This window comes from Camellia sinensis, unplaced genomic scaffold (assembly GCF_055761805.1).
Source record: "Camellia sinensis isolate YWXY unplaced genomic scaffold, ASM5576180v1 Unanchor3, whole genome shotgun sequence".
Taxonomy (NCBI): Eukaryota; Viridiplantae; Streptophyta; class Magnoliopsida; order Ericales; family Theaceae; genus Camellia; species Camellia sinensis.
This window is the reverse complement of record NW_028129178.1, coordinates 13,441,489-13,456,156: the sequence shown is the minus strand read 5'-3', so window position 1 is coordinate 13,456,156 and position 14,668 is coordinate 13,441,489. Positions and strand designations below refer to the sequence as shown.

The 14,668-nt window shown below is 34.0% G+C and overlaps 1 long non-coding RNA gene across 1 annotated transcript; it reads right to left on the bottom strand.

The window, feature by feature from the left end:
- Nucleotides 1-9,274: 9,274 nt before the first annotated feature.
- On the bottom strand, nt 9,275-11,853 carry LOC145816048 (uncharacterized). Its single transcript, XR_014358541.1, has 2 exons — nt 11,632-11,853; nt 9,275-9,426 (listed from the first exon to the last, which is right to left on the bottom strand). It is a non-coding gene; the product is annotated as an uncharacterized LOC145816048 (long non-coding RNA).
- Between the last annotated feature and the right edge of the window lie 2,815 nt (nt 11,854-14,668).

Genomic DNA, 14,668 nt, shown 5'->3' with positions numbered 1-14,668 from the left:
ATCTCCCTAGAGTGTGATTCTAGCCTAGGGCCTTTGTTAAAAAGATAGGGGGCATTGAGAGCTTTGTTTTAATCTGAAAAAGTTTGGATTTGGAGCACGTTGGTCTTCGAGTCTTCATCTCCTTTTTGGCTCAAACTTCGAGGTAGGGATATCCTACTCCTCTCTATGGATTCTGTCTTTAAATTTTGGTATTTTGAGATGTTGGGGTTGGTTTGGTAATTTTGTGAAAGTTTGGGGCTTTTGTGCTATTTTACAAAAGTTGGGGTTTTATTCATAATAAACCTAGATGCATGTTTGGCATAGAGGAATGGAATTGATGTTAAATCATTGATGAAAATGGGACCTAAGGGTTGAAATGGTAATTATGGAAAATGGCCTAATTACATTGTTTGATTAATTGGGATAATTAATGGTGAGAAATGAGGAAATGAAATGTTGATTGAATATCCATTTGTGCATTTATTTTCTGTTTAGAAATAACTGCTTGGGCTATCGGTGGAGGATAGTCGTGATTGTTGTAGACAATGCATGATGATTAGGCAAACTGAAACTAATCAATGAAATGTGTCATGGAACTTGACGGTTGATAGAATACATTAACTGTATGTATTGGGTGATTGTATATAGACCCAATGTGTTTATATACGTTATGTGTAGAGGAGGAGATGGGGGATGTACTCCGTGGTTTAGGGGAAGATAGGGGATATACCTCTAAACCGGATAGTGTTGGAAGAAGATAGGGGATGAACTCCGTAGATACAGCTCATATGCTTGTCTAGAGAAGTGAAGATAGAGCTTATATGCTTATCTTGGTAAAGTGTGGATACAGCTTATATGCTTATCTGTGAATGTGGGATATTGTTGTTATACATATCTGTTGAGAATGTGGATATAGCTTATATGCTTATCTGAATGTGGGATATAGTTTTTATACATATCTGTGGAAATGATGATAGAGCTAGCATGCTTATCTGTTGAAAAAGGGAAAATGAAAGGTAACTTAGACTCATAAGTTGTATGACATAAATGTGTAATTTATGTGAATGTATCTGTGTTAGCCATCTATCAATTGCTAATCTTTTAGTCATTGTTCATGGTTGGTTTAGTGTATTTCTACTGGGCTGTGGCTCACCCTATATGGGAATATCATTTTCAGGTACTGGTAGCATGCCACCTCCAAGGACATAGCTGGGAGGCTAGAGGCGGACATACTTTTGTCGCTTAACTTTTGATGTATTACATGTAACTTCAAGCCAAGGGCTTAATGTGTAAACGAGTTAGTACTCTTTTGTTGTAACCAAGTGTTAACTTGGAAAGCTGTAAGCCCGTAGGGCATTTTGTTTTGATGTTAACATGTAATACTTATGTAATGGAACTCTAATGTATAAAAGAATGTGGTTAGTTTATATGTAAATGCATGTCTTATCTGATGGGTTTAATGTTGTTATTTTGAGGGCGTTACACACAAAAAAAAAATAAATAAATAAATAAATAAAAAAAAAATAAAATTGTATAGACACGGTCAAACACGACCAACAAAAGGAAACAAAAGATCAAAAGACAAAAGTCTCATTCGTGAGACGTTCATTGGCTGACTCTACAAAACTCAGGTAAACTTCACAGTTTCACTAGGTTTGGACATTCCGTTGCTCACCTACATACACATATAATGTAGTAAGCTAAAACCTAGTGAATAATATTAGAGTAAAGATGTTATATGAATGAGTTCTAATAAGACTTAACAAAATCGTTCTTATATTATATAGTGGAACGACCTCAGGTCCAATACATGATAGAACGACCTCTACTCCAACATAGACAGAATTATGGAACAAAGCAGATCAATTATAGTTGTATAATGACTATTTGGTCAACACATAACAGATATTCAGACTTATTAGATAATCGGATAATCAGATGATCGAAATAACCTTGGGTCCATCTTATCAAATACACGGAACGATCTCAGGTCTATCTCATACATTCGTACTTAATCAATTTCATTAATAGGTATCAATTGATCAGACAGATAGAAGCTCATTCACACTTGCAAAAATCATAGGTGCAGAAAAACTTACCATATTGACGCATTCAAAAAATAGAGTATAAAAGAAAATATCTTTACTAAGATATTACTCATTCAAAATATGCTGAAACAAGACACTTCACTCGAGCGCAACATTGGTCGCTCGAGCAGACCACATAGTCTGCAAATGAATAAGATGGTTCAAATCTAGGCTTGATGGTCACTCGAGCCAAGGTCCCAAAATAAACTGAGGCCACTAAAGCGGTCACTTGGTCGCTCGAGCCGACTGCAAAATTCTGCAAAAATGCTGGATGCATGAGATGTGTGCTCGAGCGACTACTTGTTTGCTCGAGTGGTTTAGCTAAATTCTAGGTTTTTCAGAACTGAATTTGAACTTCAAAACTCATGTTCAAAGCGTAAAAACTTGCATGATTAAACCAAACCCTTGAAAATACATGGAAATTATGAACTCAACTTGAAACCATGAGCTCAAAAGTATCATGAATTGCTAAATTTGAAATCAAAACCTCCATGCATGTATAAAATTGTTTCCAAACTCTTTTAAAACTCGAAATTGAACTTCAACTCAACATAATTCATTACAACTTCTAAACCTAACATAGGTAATAAAACTCTTGATGAAAATTTTGATTCTACACTCTTATATGCATGCATGTATGAATTGACTTCAAATTCTATATTATCAACTCAATTTTCTCATCTAATTACATAATCTCTTGAATTTACATATTTGTTGGCTTAAACTCATGGATTAAGATTCAAACACTTACCTAAGGTCTTCAATTACACTTGTACTAGCCTATTCTTAAGTTCTTCTTCTCAAATCTTCAACCTTCAAGCAAAATCTCCAAGTTTTCTTTTCTCTCTCTCTCTCTCTCTCTAGAGCTCTCTTTAGAATTTTTGAGTTCCTTCCTCTAATTCTCTCATCTCTTATATACTAAATTAGCCTAAGGGGCTAATCATGGATTAACTCACTACTCACTAATTACACTTACGTTAATTTAGTCAAAACTTAATTTTTTTGAACTGAATCAAATTTTAATCAAACTTCTCAATATGTCCTAAAAATTATGTCATTCCAATTTAACTTATCAATTTTGCTTTCTAAAGTCATTACAGCATTGAATTTCAGATTTTGAACAGAAATCACAACAGATATTTCAACAATGAACAGACATGCATACAAAATCACATTAAACACATAATTGACATTTATAATTAAATAAATAAAAGCATATTACGTGACGAGGTTGTCACAAAAATTGTTACAAAATTCAATACAAAAAGTAAATCAACTTAATTATCTCTACTTTGATGCATATCTTTAAATAAAAAGCTAAAAAATTATTTAAAAAAAATCAATTCTCAAACAAACCCTAAACAGTAAGTAATCTTTATTTTGCTACACTTATAAAATGATGAGGGTTGTTTATCCATCGATTTCCATGCTATCTCATAGCAATACATCCCAAAAGAATCTCTTGATAGATATCTTGGATTGTATATTTTCTTAGAAACTCTTTAATGTGGCACAAATTGTAATATTTATAAATTTATGAAGAATCTTGGGATCCATCCTTCACTGCTAATTAATTCCATTAGTTAGCTCTAGAGCATGTACATATATCTCTCAAAGATCAAATAATTGTCACAAAAAAAAAGCATTCATAGATATGATGTATTCATTAATTAATTAATTAATTAATATTATCTTACTAATACATCTATGTTTGGACAAAAATAGTGTAATAAATAATCTATATAAGTTTTATTTTTGTTGGAAATTTGGTTGGGTTTAGAACCCATTGGGTTGTCTATGGTGGCATGACCCAAAACCCACAAGGAGAGACCCAAGTGGACTTGGATTAACTTATCATGGAGATAAGTGTGATTCACCCACTATCTCATCTGTTGAAAAGATAGAGTTGTGGGTGGTTATAACTTTCCTACATAATATATGTATTATATTTGGGAGAGTAAGAATTTAATCAGATGAGTAATCTACTAGTCTTTTTCTCCTTATCTCTCACTTCCTTTTCTCTCTCCTTGGAAGCACAAAACTGCGCCTTTGTACTGTGAATAATGTGAGTAGTTCTCTAGTAGTTCTACTCCACTTCTGGAAATTTTTCGAAGACATCAATGGAGGCACGCAATTCACCCACATTATCCATGGATTCACTTTGAGCGTAAAAGGTATGCTCAAATTCATTTATTTTCGCTATGTATTATTTCTCTTATTTTCCCTATATTGGTATCAGAACCATTGTTGGGCGTTTTCGTGTTATTTGTGCATGAATATATGTATATTTATGATTTGTGCATAAAATTGATATTTTTCGTAACATCTCTGATCATCTTGAATTTCATATATGTTGTAGTCCATATAATAGTGTATCTGCAAAGCTTTGCAAAAGTCGGACTATCAGATTTTAAGAAAAATGGAGTTTTATATTTGATTTTCATAACTTTGACTGCATGCTGTTTTTCCATGTTTCATTTTCATGTTATGAAAATTATATATTTGGAATTTTTGTTTTGAGACATTCGAAACGATATATTATGAGTCTGATTCCGACTTATGATTGAGGAGAAAACTCAAACCTAATTTTGGATGGGAGTTGAAACAATTGGAAGCTTGAAGAAGATGAAATTGATGCTAGCATGTTGTGATACCCCTATTCTGCATTATGCTAAATTGGTCCTTAATTTGAATATGATTACGTGTTCAGCCTGACTTTATGTGCCATTATGTGAATATATGTGATTTTGCAATTCTATCTGTTCACTGTAGGAATATCTGTTTGAGTAAACTACCTTGGAAATTAAATTGAGGGCCCTATCGGCCACAGAACCCGAAATTGATTACGCCATTGTGATTGGCATAATTTTTAGAGCCTACGGTGAAACTTAATTGGAAATTTATTCGGGTCAGATTAAACTGATTAAATTGAGGGTCTAGTGCCTCAATTATTTAATATTAATAATTTTAAGTTAGTGGGGCCATATAAGGGCCCTTGTTGCATTCAAATTCTCCTCCTTATATCATTTTGGCTGGAGTTTAACTCTCTAGAAAAGAGAGTGAGTCGACTTTGAGAGAGAGGGGAAGCACCATTGGGCATTTTGATTCAAGATTGTGGATTGGGAAGCTACACTTTAGAATTAACAAGAACGGGTGGAGATTGAAGCTCCTAGGTGAGTGATCAACCCTTAATTCATGAATTTGTGTATGTAATAATGTTAATTCGAAGAGAATATCTGATCAAGAACATGAATGGTATTGAGTATGATGAATTTGAAGTTTATATGCACATGCATGCATAGAATTGCCATGAAATTGCATAATCAAGCATGTGAGGAGTAGAATATGAGAAATTGGGTGTTGAATCATACATGCAAGTATGGTTTGGTCGAGCTTCATGGTTATGAGCACCATTTGTACCAATTGTAATAGAAATGGAGTCAAGGATTGGCATGCATGCATGATTGATGAAGATGTGAAGTTGGAATGCATGAATTATTATGTTGGAAAATGAATTTGAGTCAAAATGGGCCATGCATGTAAGTAATTCTTGGGATTGAGCTTCATTATGTTGTAACTTGGGGTTTATGCCATGTTAGTGTATGTTTCTATGATATTTGAGCCGAAATCATGCATCTTGAACCTTTGAATTTCGAGTTGAAGCTCAAGAACACAGTTCTAGGTTTTCCAGAATTTTGAGGTCCGCTCGAGCGGGGAACCTGACGCTCGAGCGAGAAATGCGTGCTCCCAGTACTTTTTGCAGACTTAATGTTCGCTCGAGCGTGGTAATTAACGCTCGAGCGTGGGAGCTATTTTGACAGGCCTTCCGCTCGAGCGTCCTATTTCACGCTCGAGCGTATTTTTGATGCAACCAGCACTTTTGCAGGCCTTGAGGGTCCGCTCGAGCGGGGAAGTCCACGCTCGAGCGGGGACCCTATTTTCTGAAATCCTGTTTTTGCATTTTGTGTTCTGTTTTCCGTTCTGTTTCACTTGCAAGCACTCTTAGGCATATGTTAAGCATTGTAAATGAGTTAATGAGATAATAATAAAGCCTAAAGAGGAATATGTGAATTAAAGAACGGATTAAACTGTTAATGACCCTTTTGTGTTCATGAAACGTGTAGGGTCAAGCTCCAGGGCAAATCAACAAGCCGATCACTGTGAGTAATATCAATATTTGAAAGTTTGTCAATGTCCAATTGTTATTCCCTTATAAACTTTATGAGCTGTTAATTGGGATTGTGGACTAAAGTCTGACAAGAATAAATGAATGGACCGAAGGTCGTTCTGATGTATATGAATGGACCAAAGGTCGTTTTGATAAGAATGAATGGACCGAAGGTCGTTCTGATGTATATGAATGGACCAAAGGTCGTTTAGATGAATATGAATGGACCGAAGGTCGTACTGATGTATATGAATGGACCAAAGGTCGTTTGATAAGAATGAATGGACCGAAGGTCGTTCTGATGTATATGAATGGACCAAAGGTCGTTTAGATGAATATGAATGGACCGAAGGTCGTTCTGTCATGAATGAGTGGGCTAAAAGCCGTTTTGACGTAAATGGATGGGCCGAAGGCCGTTTTGACATAAATGAATGGGCCGGAGGCCGTTTTGACAAGAATGGAAACCTGAATGGGCCAAAGGCCAGTATGTTGGAACTACAGTCACTTGAACTAAATTTTGTATAAGTATATATATATCTGTGTTAAATAGAAGTATGAATTGGGCCCAAGGCCGTTTGGAGCATGTTGTTCTACATATTGTCATGTAACTGTCATGTTTGATATTATTCACTGGGCTATCGCTCACGCTCATTCATGTGTTTGTAGGTGAGCCAAGGGAAGTCCAAACCCAGCCCCAGTGAAGTCTGCTAGGAGAAATCCGAGTTTTGAGGAAGTCAGCCTTGCGTCTCACTCTTGAGACCTACCTTGCCTTTTTGCTATGTACTTATGTTTTGTCCTGTTGGCAAGGGCCTAGTGTATATCTGTAAATAGCCTGTCATGGGTTGACTCGTTTTGAATGATCCTGTCTGTAATGAATTTTGTGAAACTGTATTTTTGAGGTGGGTTATTAACGTAACTGAATATGGTCTGTTTGATGTACATATAAGCACGGCTCTATGGACAAAGTTTTTAATTTTTGCTTCCGTTTGGCCCCTTTACTCTGACAAGTTATGTCTGAAGAATATGAGGCCGTAGGTAATCTCAAGATTGCTGGCCGGTTATGTCCTTAACCCATAGGGGCGGGTTTGGGTCATGACACATGTGCTGATGTCAATAACTCGTGATGACATCATCATTACACGTGAGAGTGTTGGTGGTGGCTACTCATCGGCAAGGGCTCTGTTTGGATTTCCTGAAATTCAAAACTACGTTAATTGGTTGTAGAATATTCGTTATAATTCCATTTTGAGCATGGCTTATACTATTGGACTCATAATTCATTTTTTTACAATATGTTAAAGTTTCATAATTTTTTGAGAAATAATTTTTTTTCATCAATAAATAATTCGATATTTTTACGTTAAATTGCTCTTGGGGGAGCATGACTTGGATTTTGAAATTGAAATTTTTACAGTGGACTACTGTTATGTAATCTTATTTACTGGTATGATTTTTTTATTTTTTCAGATTCTGTAATATTTATCTCTGATTTTCTGTGTAATTATTAATTACTTATAATTGTAGAAAATTGCAGAAATTATAGAAATCTATTATGGCATTATTTAAATACTTTATACAACATGTTAAGTTCGTTTAAATGTTTAGAACTTATGTTGTTATTTTAAATAGCATGATTTATTTATATTTGTGAATTTTAATTTCACGATTAAATTAATCTAGCATGTTTTCTTTTATGAATTATATTGAGATGTTATCATGTGGAGTTAAATATTTTATCATGCTTTAGACATGCCATAGTTAGTGGGGGGTTGTTCGGTTGAGATAAATCTTTGTAGATTTACTCTCGAAAACCAATATTTTGTGAAGAATTAAATTAAATTTTAGATAATTGTTACTTGTAACGTAAGAAATGATTACGAGCATAGTAGATTTTCGATCTTGCGACTTGTGTAATATTGTGATTATTTAATTTAGATTTTTGCGGCAAAAATTATATTTGTGATATGCTAATTAAATTAATCCCAATGTGCATTTTTTTCCCTCTAATTGACTTAGCTTATGGAAGTTAATTTGGTTGACCTAGACTTAGTAGAGATGTTCAAATGTGAACACTGTAATCCTATTATTTAGATGAGCAGAAAGTCTTAGAAACTTTAGGTCAAACCTTAATTGAGTCAAAGTAAGGAAACATGACTCAACGTTATCGTTTTTTGTTGCCTTGTTTGGCGCAATAAAAACTGATGTGTGCGCTATGATTAACAGCATGCTAAACAGTTTTGATTGGCAAATTTGACTTGTGGGATTTGTAAGCCCTCAACAGATCTAGATGTAATCCTGACTATTGAGCTGCGGGGATTGACTTTTAATAATGTTGCATCATTGGATGAAGCAATATCCAAGAGTCACATCATCCAAGATATGCGAGCTTAAATGAGTTAGTCATTAAGTGTAAAACGAGTAGCCAGTATGAGCAATGTTTTGCTCTCTACCCAACTAATGGTAGTGGATAGAGCAAAATTTCACGCACTATAATAGTGTGCATTGAAGTATCACTTGGAGTTAAAAAATTAGCGCTTAGAAGCTGTAAAATGTATTAACACTGAGTGAGAAGATTAGCGCCTTGTGGCTACAAAATCTATTAAGAATGCCAACTTGTCTAAGTCTAGTCACCTACTGTTTCCACACTTAAGTGAAAGACATAAGGATGTGCTTCTTTATATGATTCCTTAGCTAGGCTAATGCTTTTGAATGGCGTTTACCATTAAGCGCAAAAGTGGTAGCATAGTAATGAAAAGGTCAAGGCTAACAAGGTTGTTATGACTCTAAGAGTTTGACGCATCGCTCGTGAAAGCATTGTGTTGAATTAGACTCTTTAGCCTAATTCGCGCTGACGTTGCTTTAAGTGTTGTCACAGATTAATAGTTTATTCTCTCATTCTTGTGGATAGTAGAATTAATTGCAACTAAGTTGCTTCAAGAGCTGTAATAGATTGATAGCTTGTAACGCCCCAACGTCCAGGCCATTAATAAATCAAATTAACCTCAAATTTAAAATTCTAACTAATTAATAACCTCAAAAATACAAATTAACTCCAAAATAATTATGCAAATGTCTATAATTTATAATTTATACAAATCTCCAAAAATAATATATAGTGGTGGACCCAAAAATCTCTAACTCAATAATTCTTTAAATGCTTCAACTCTAACTGCAACTAGATTTGCTTTACACCTGAAAAATAAATTAATTCGGGAAGTATACAATACGACAGGAATAACAATACTCGAATAGAGAATAAATCAACAGGGATCCAACAATTTACAACATGGCATAAACGATTCGATTCGAGACACCAAGCAATTTATCAAATTGCACAAACAAGTCAACTCGACATATGATAATTTATCTAGGACCAAATACCCAGTCATACTCGGTACATGACCAGTGACCGGCCTCACCACCTCACCCAAGCACAATTGCTTATCCAGGCTATTGGTCCAAGCTATTGGTAAGGTCCACTCGATCCATGTACGGAGCATTTCCATCTCATTTAGCCAGAAAAATCAACACTAATTACACAGAACAACTTCACAAAATTTATCAAATGACTAGAATAATCAAACGTATCAACGAGAATGATTTCACAGAATTTAATATATTGTAACATGCTCGGGGAGTACCCGCGCGCGTTAAACAGTTCGGACTCCCAAGATCTCTTGGATCTAGTCTCACTAGTGCAATGTGAAACATAGATGGGAGTCCAAATTTGGCAACTTTTAGAAAATCCATTTTATTGCAAAACCTTTTGCCAGAAATGGACTGGGTCATCAAATCTCAGAGTCGCCACCTAATATTTTTGAAAAATTAGAAAACCCATGACTCGTGCCAAGGCCACTATTCGTCATAACCAAAGTTGTCTCGGTTCGGAACCTTAGATATGAAAGGGAAAGGTCATTAATTGAGCGCCCCCACTCACCCGATCAAAAGATCGGCCTTTACTAAACCATGCTATGAATTTTATTTATTTTATATATTCATATTTCGATTATTTAATAAATCTTAAAAATTACTATGTGAAACATACAAGTATCGATTATGTCATTTATTTTGGAATAATTTGATTTCATGTAGTTTTGAAAGAGTTTTGGAGATGTACAACCCAAATAAATTGAGTTTACAAATATGAAAATCAACACTATTCCAAATTAAGTGACATAACCTCCATCCATTGGCATTCATACAGTTATATCAAGTAAGTAAGTAGCCACATGGTAGGATGCTTAAACATAATAAGAAAAACACACACAAACGGGATGCTAAAGCATAAAAACTTACATATTTACCGACGTCCCTCGAATAGCTACAAAACAAAGTTAGTAAAATATGCATGATCTTATATACAAAATCCTAATGCAATTCACTCATGAGATGCAACTAAAGATTTGAATTCTAAGATATAACATATGAATCATCTCAAGAACATGAGGTAGCACACATAATCACATAGGAATTGATTAAATCCACAAATGCAAACTTAGCCGAATCAAGATGCATGAAACATAGATGCAAAGCATGGATATAACGATAAAAAATAAAATAAAATAAACATGATGGATATTTACAAATAAGGAAAGCAAGTAAAAGAACAGGATAGAAAGAAATAAGGCGAGAAATTATTACAACACTTTGAATAAATCATTACAAACCAAATTAGAGGGGGGGAGGAGAATATTACAACAAAATAAAAACCTCACAATACACTCAAAATAAAATAAACAAAAGAAAAAAAAAAGTTTCATGTGTCTTGGAAACCACCGAAAGTTGGTTAACATCGGAACACAACGTTGTCTTGTCCAAAAAAAGCTAATTGGCCGGCCAAATAGGCCGACCAGCCAACTAGGCCGACCAGCCAACTAGGCCTAGCAAAACCTGTCTTATTGCGAAACCAAGAAAATGAACAAACAAGAAATATGTAGGTGGCTCAACTAACCACTACCGGTTAGATTAAAAACAACAAAACAAATATAAAATAAAAAAATGCAAACTAATAAGAGACGTAATACAAGAAAAATAAGCTAGGAAATGTAAGATTACAACATAATTACTATGAAACTAAAACAAGAAAGCAAATATAAGATAGAACATGCAAGATTACAACATGAACTTAAAACAAGAAAGCAAATATGAGGTAGAACATGCAAGATTACAACAAAACTAATATGAAATTAAAGCAAATGAATAAATACAAATAAATAAATAAATAATTATGAGCTAAACAAACTACTTATATTACAACAACACACTATAAAATATAAAGTAAGAAAATAAATATGAGATAAACAAACCACTTGAATTATAACAAAACACTATGAAATAAGAAGCAAGAAAATAAATATGAGACAGAAAATATAAGAAAATGAAATATTAGAAATTCACCTTCCAAAGAAAGATTGAACTTCTTGATTTCCATACTTCCTCTTGATCACCCTCAAGTTGTGAAGTATGTTGTTGAAATCTCAGCAAGAAAGTTCAAGTTGTAGCTTTGGTGAAGTTTTGGTGGTAACAAAATAAACTCTTTATTTGATCAAAGTATAGACCTCTCTCTAAAAATATTTTCACTCAATTGGAATAAAATAAACTCTTTCTTTGATCAAAGTTTAGACCTCTCTCTCATCAAAAATTTTCTCCACCTCTCATAGTTCTAATGGTCTTCTATATATAGGCCAAAAATCAAGGCCCTTTCATGTTCTAAAGGGCCATTTTTGAAAGGCCAATTTTGAAGAGCCAAAACCTATTCATGTTTTGAAAGGCCAATTATGAATAGTCAAAACCCATTCATTTGTTTGAAAGGCCAATTGTGAATAGTCAAAATCCATTTAGTTTTTTGAAAGACCAATTGTGAATAGTCAAAACCCATTTTATTTGTTAGAAAGGCCAATTGTGAATAGTCAAAATCCATTTAGTTTTTTGAAAGACCAATTGTGAATAGTCAAAACCCATTTTATTTGTTAGAAAGGCCAATTGTGAATAGTCAAAATCCATTTAGTTTTTTGAAAGGCCAATTGTGAATAGTCAAAATTTATTTATTTATTTGAAAGGCCAATTGTGAATAGTCAAAATCCATTTAGTTTTTTGAAAGGCCTATTGTTTCAAACTGCTAAATTTTCTGGACAAGAGAAAAAAATGCATAATTTTTTTTTTTGAATAGGTCTCAAGTAATTTGGCCAAAACGGGTGTAAAATTGGGATTGAAGCTTAAATCTGATTTTTTTCTGAGAAATTCATAAAATAGCACATTATAATTTTCATCATTAGATGTTTAGAAGAAAGCGCTCAAGTCTTAGGACTGGTCAAAATGGGGTGTCTACACATATAAGCAGGATAATCAATAGAAGTACAAATGAGAAGTAATTAAAATAAACACTCTTTGCAAAGAGATTTAGATTAAATATATTGTATACCACCCAAATTACCTCAAAATAATTCCATGACCACTTGATGCAAAATCCCTCCAACACCAATGCTTTAATTATCTGCTATATCACCATAAATTTCCAAAGATTGTGGATCCAAAAGGTATGTAAAGTTTAACAAAATCTACAACTCTTGTCTTAAATAAAATGCTAACTCTCACTCTAAATACTCTTAATCTAAACTTTAAATTTCTATAATTTAAGAAAGAATAATATGAGAGAAAGATATGGATAGACCAAGAAGAATAATGGAAAGAAGTCAAGAGGATGAGTTCCAATTTATAGGCAAAACTAAGAGTAGCCTCCAAGTAAACTTGGAGAGAAAGAAAGATAATTGACTTGTAGGCAAAGAAATGTTGCTTGAAGGGAAAGAAAAGACCTTTACTTGGAGCCCAAGGAAACTAAAAAAAATAAATAAATAAAAGAGATGAATAATGATAATAATGAAATGGAGATAAAAAGAGATAAAACAAATAGAGAAAATAATTTAGGTTCTCATCTAAAAATCTCACCACCAAACTACTATAATAAATCACCAATTCATTCCATTAAAATATTAATACCTCAAAAATACGGGATTTCACATAGCTTATTCTCTCTTCTTGTGGATGGTAGAATTAATTGCAGCTAAGTTGCTTTAGGAGCTGTAATAGATTGATAGCTTATTCTCTCTCCTTCTTGTGGGCAGTAGAATTAATTGCAACTAAGTTGCTTTAGGAGCTATCATAAATTGATAGTTTATTCTCTCCTTTTTGTGGATAGTAGAATTAATTTCAATTTACTACGGAGCGAGAAACAGAGATGGCAAGAGAAGTATTATCATGTTTCAACTAGATGCAGTAAAGTGCATGGAGAATAAAATTGACTTGAAAGTGCAAGGGATTAGTACTTACTAGTTAAATTTGCGACTTAGGCACACTTGATATCTGTTATGATCTAGTGAACATTAGTTAGTCATAAGTCATTACCTGGTTGGTCCTAAACCTTTACACTTGTCATTGAGAACTCACACATTAGGATGATTGGAATTAGTTTATGACATTGGTCACAAACCAATGTCTTGTCGTACTTAATCACATTAATGAGAAGATGACATGGATGGTTTGAGTAGGCCCTCTCGGGTCCACTCGCTTGTGGCATCTTGCTCTCATGTGAATGTGTAACTTTGTTCACAATGGTTGCGCACAAGTAAGTAGGAAAGCCACAGAAGGGCATCTGTATCGGCGCATTCAGTCCACTATGATATTTGTGACTAGATATGTGTAAAGGGTATGATAGCTAGCCCCAATCTCGACACATTTATAAATTACGATACGCATCTTAGTCAAGACTATTTGATCTCCCATAAGTCAAAAGTTTTGAGATGATTTTTGATATTACACATATGAGGTCGAGATTGATTAGATAAGAGCTTTCGTGCTTTTAGATTTGACCGAGGTGGCGAGTATCTATTTGAGTTATTTTTTAGAAAACTCTGTGAAGAGAAAGAGATGCTTAGAAAATTAATTATTCCTAGTACTCAGCAACACAATGGTGTAGTAGAGATAAGAAATTAAGTATTGTTTATGTTAGGTGGATGATGGCGCAATATATTTCCCAATTGGGAATTGCATTTTAGTTGATTGCCTATGTCCCTAACTAAGTGCCCTCCATATCAGATTTTACACTCCATTTGAGTAATGGGTTAGCGGAGCCATTTGTGGGCGATCTGTAACCATCAATCAGCTTATCTTTATTTTACTTCTCATAAGGTTGCAAAGTTAAGAACTAGAGTTCTATGGCACATTATTGTATGATGTCTTGTAAACGCTTAGGGTTATGTGGCACATTATTGTATACTGTCATGTAAACCCTCCAGGTCATGTGCTTATAGGTGATCAGCTTTGTGGGAGTGTAACTAAGTCACATAAAGTTTTCTTACGTGAATAGAGTTTTGGAACTCTATAAGATAGAGAATTTTAAGTACAACGCTTTATGTAGCTTAGTTGAGAATGGAAATAA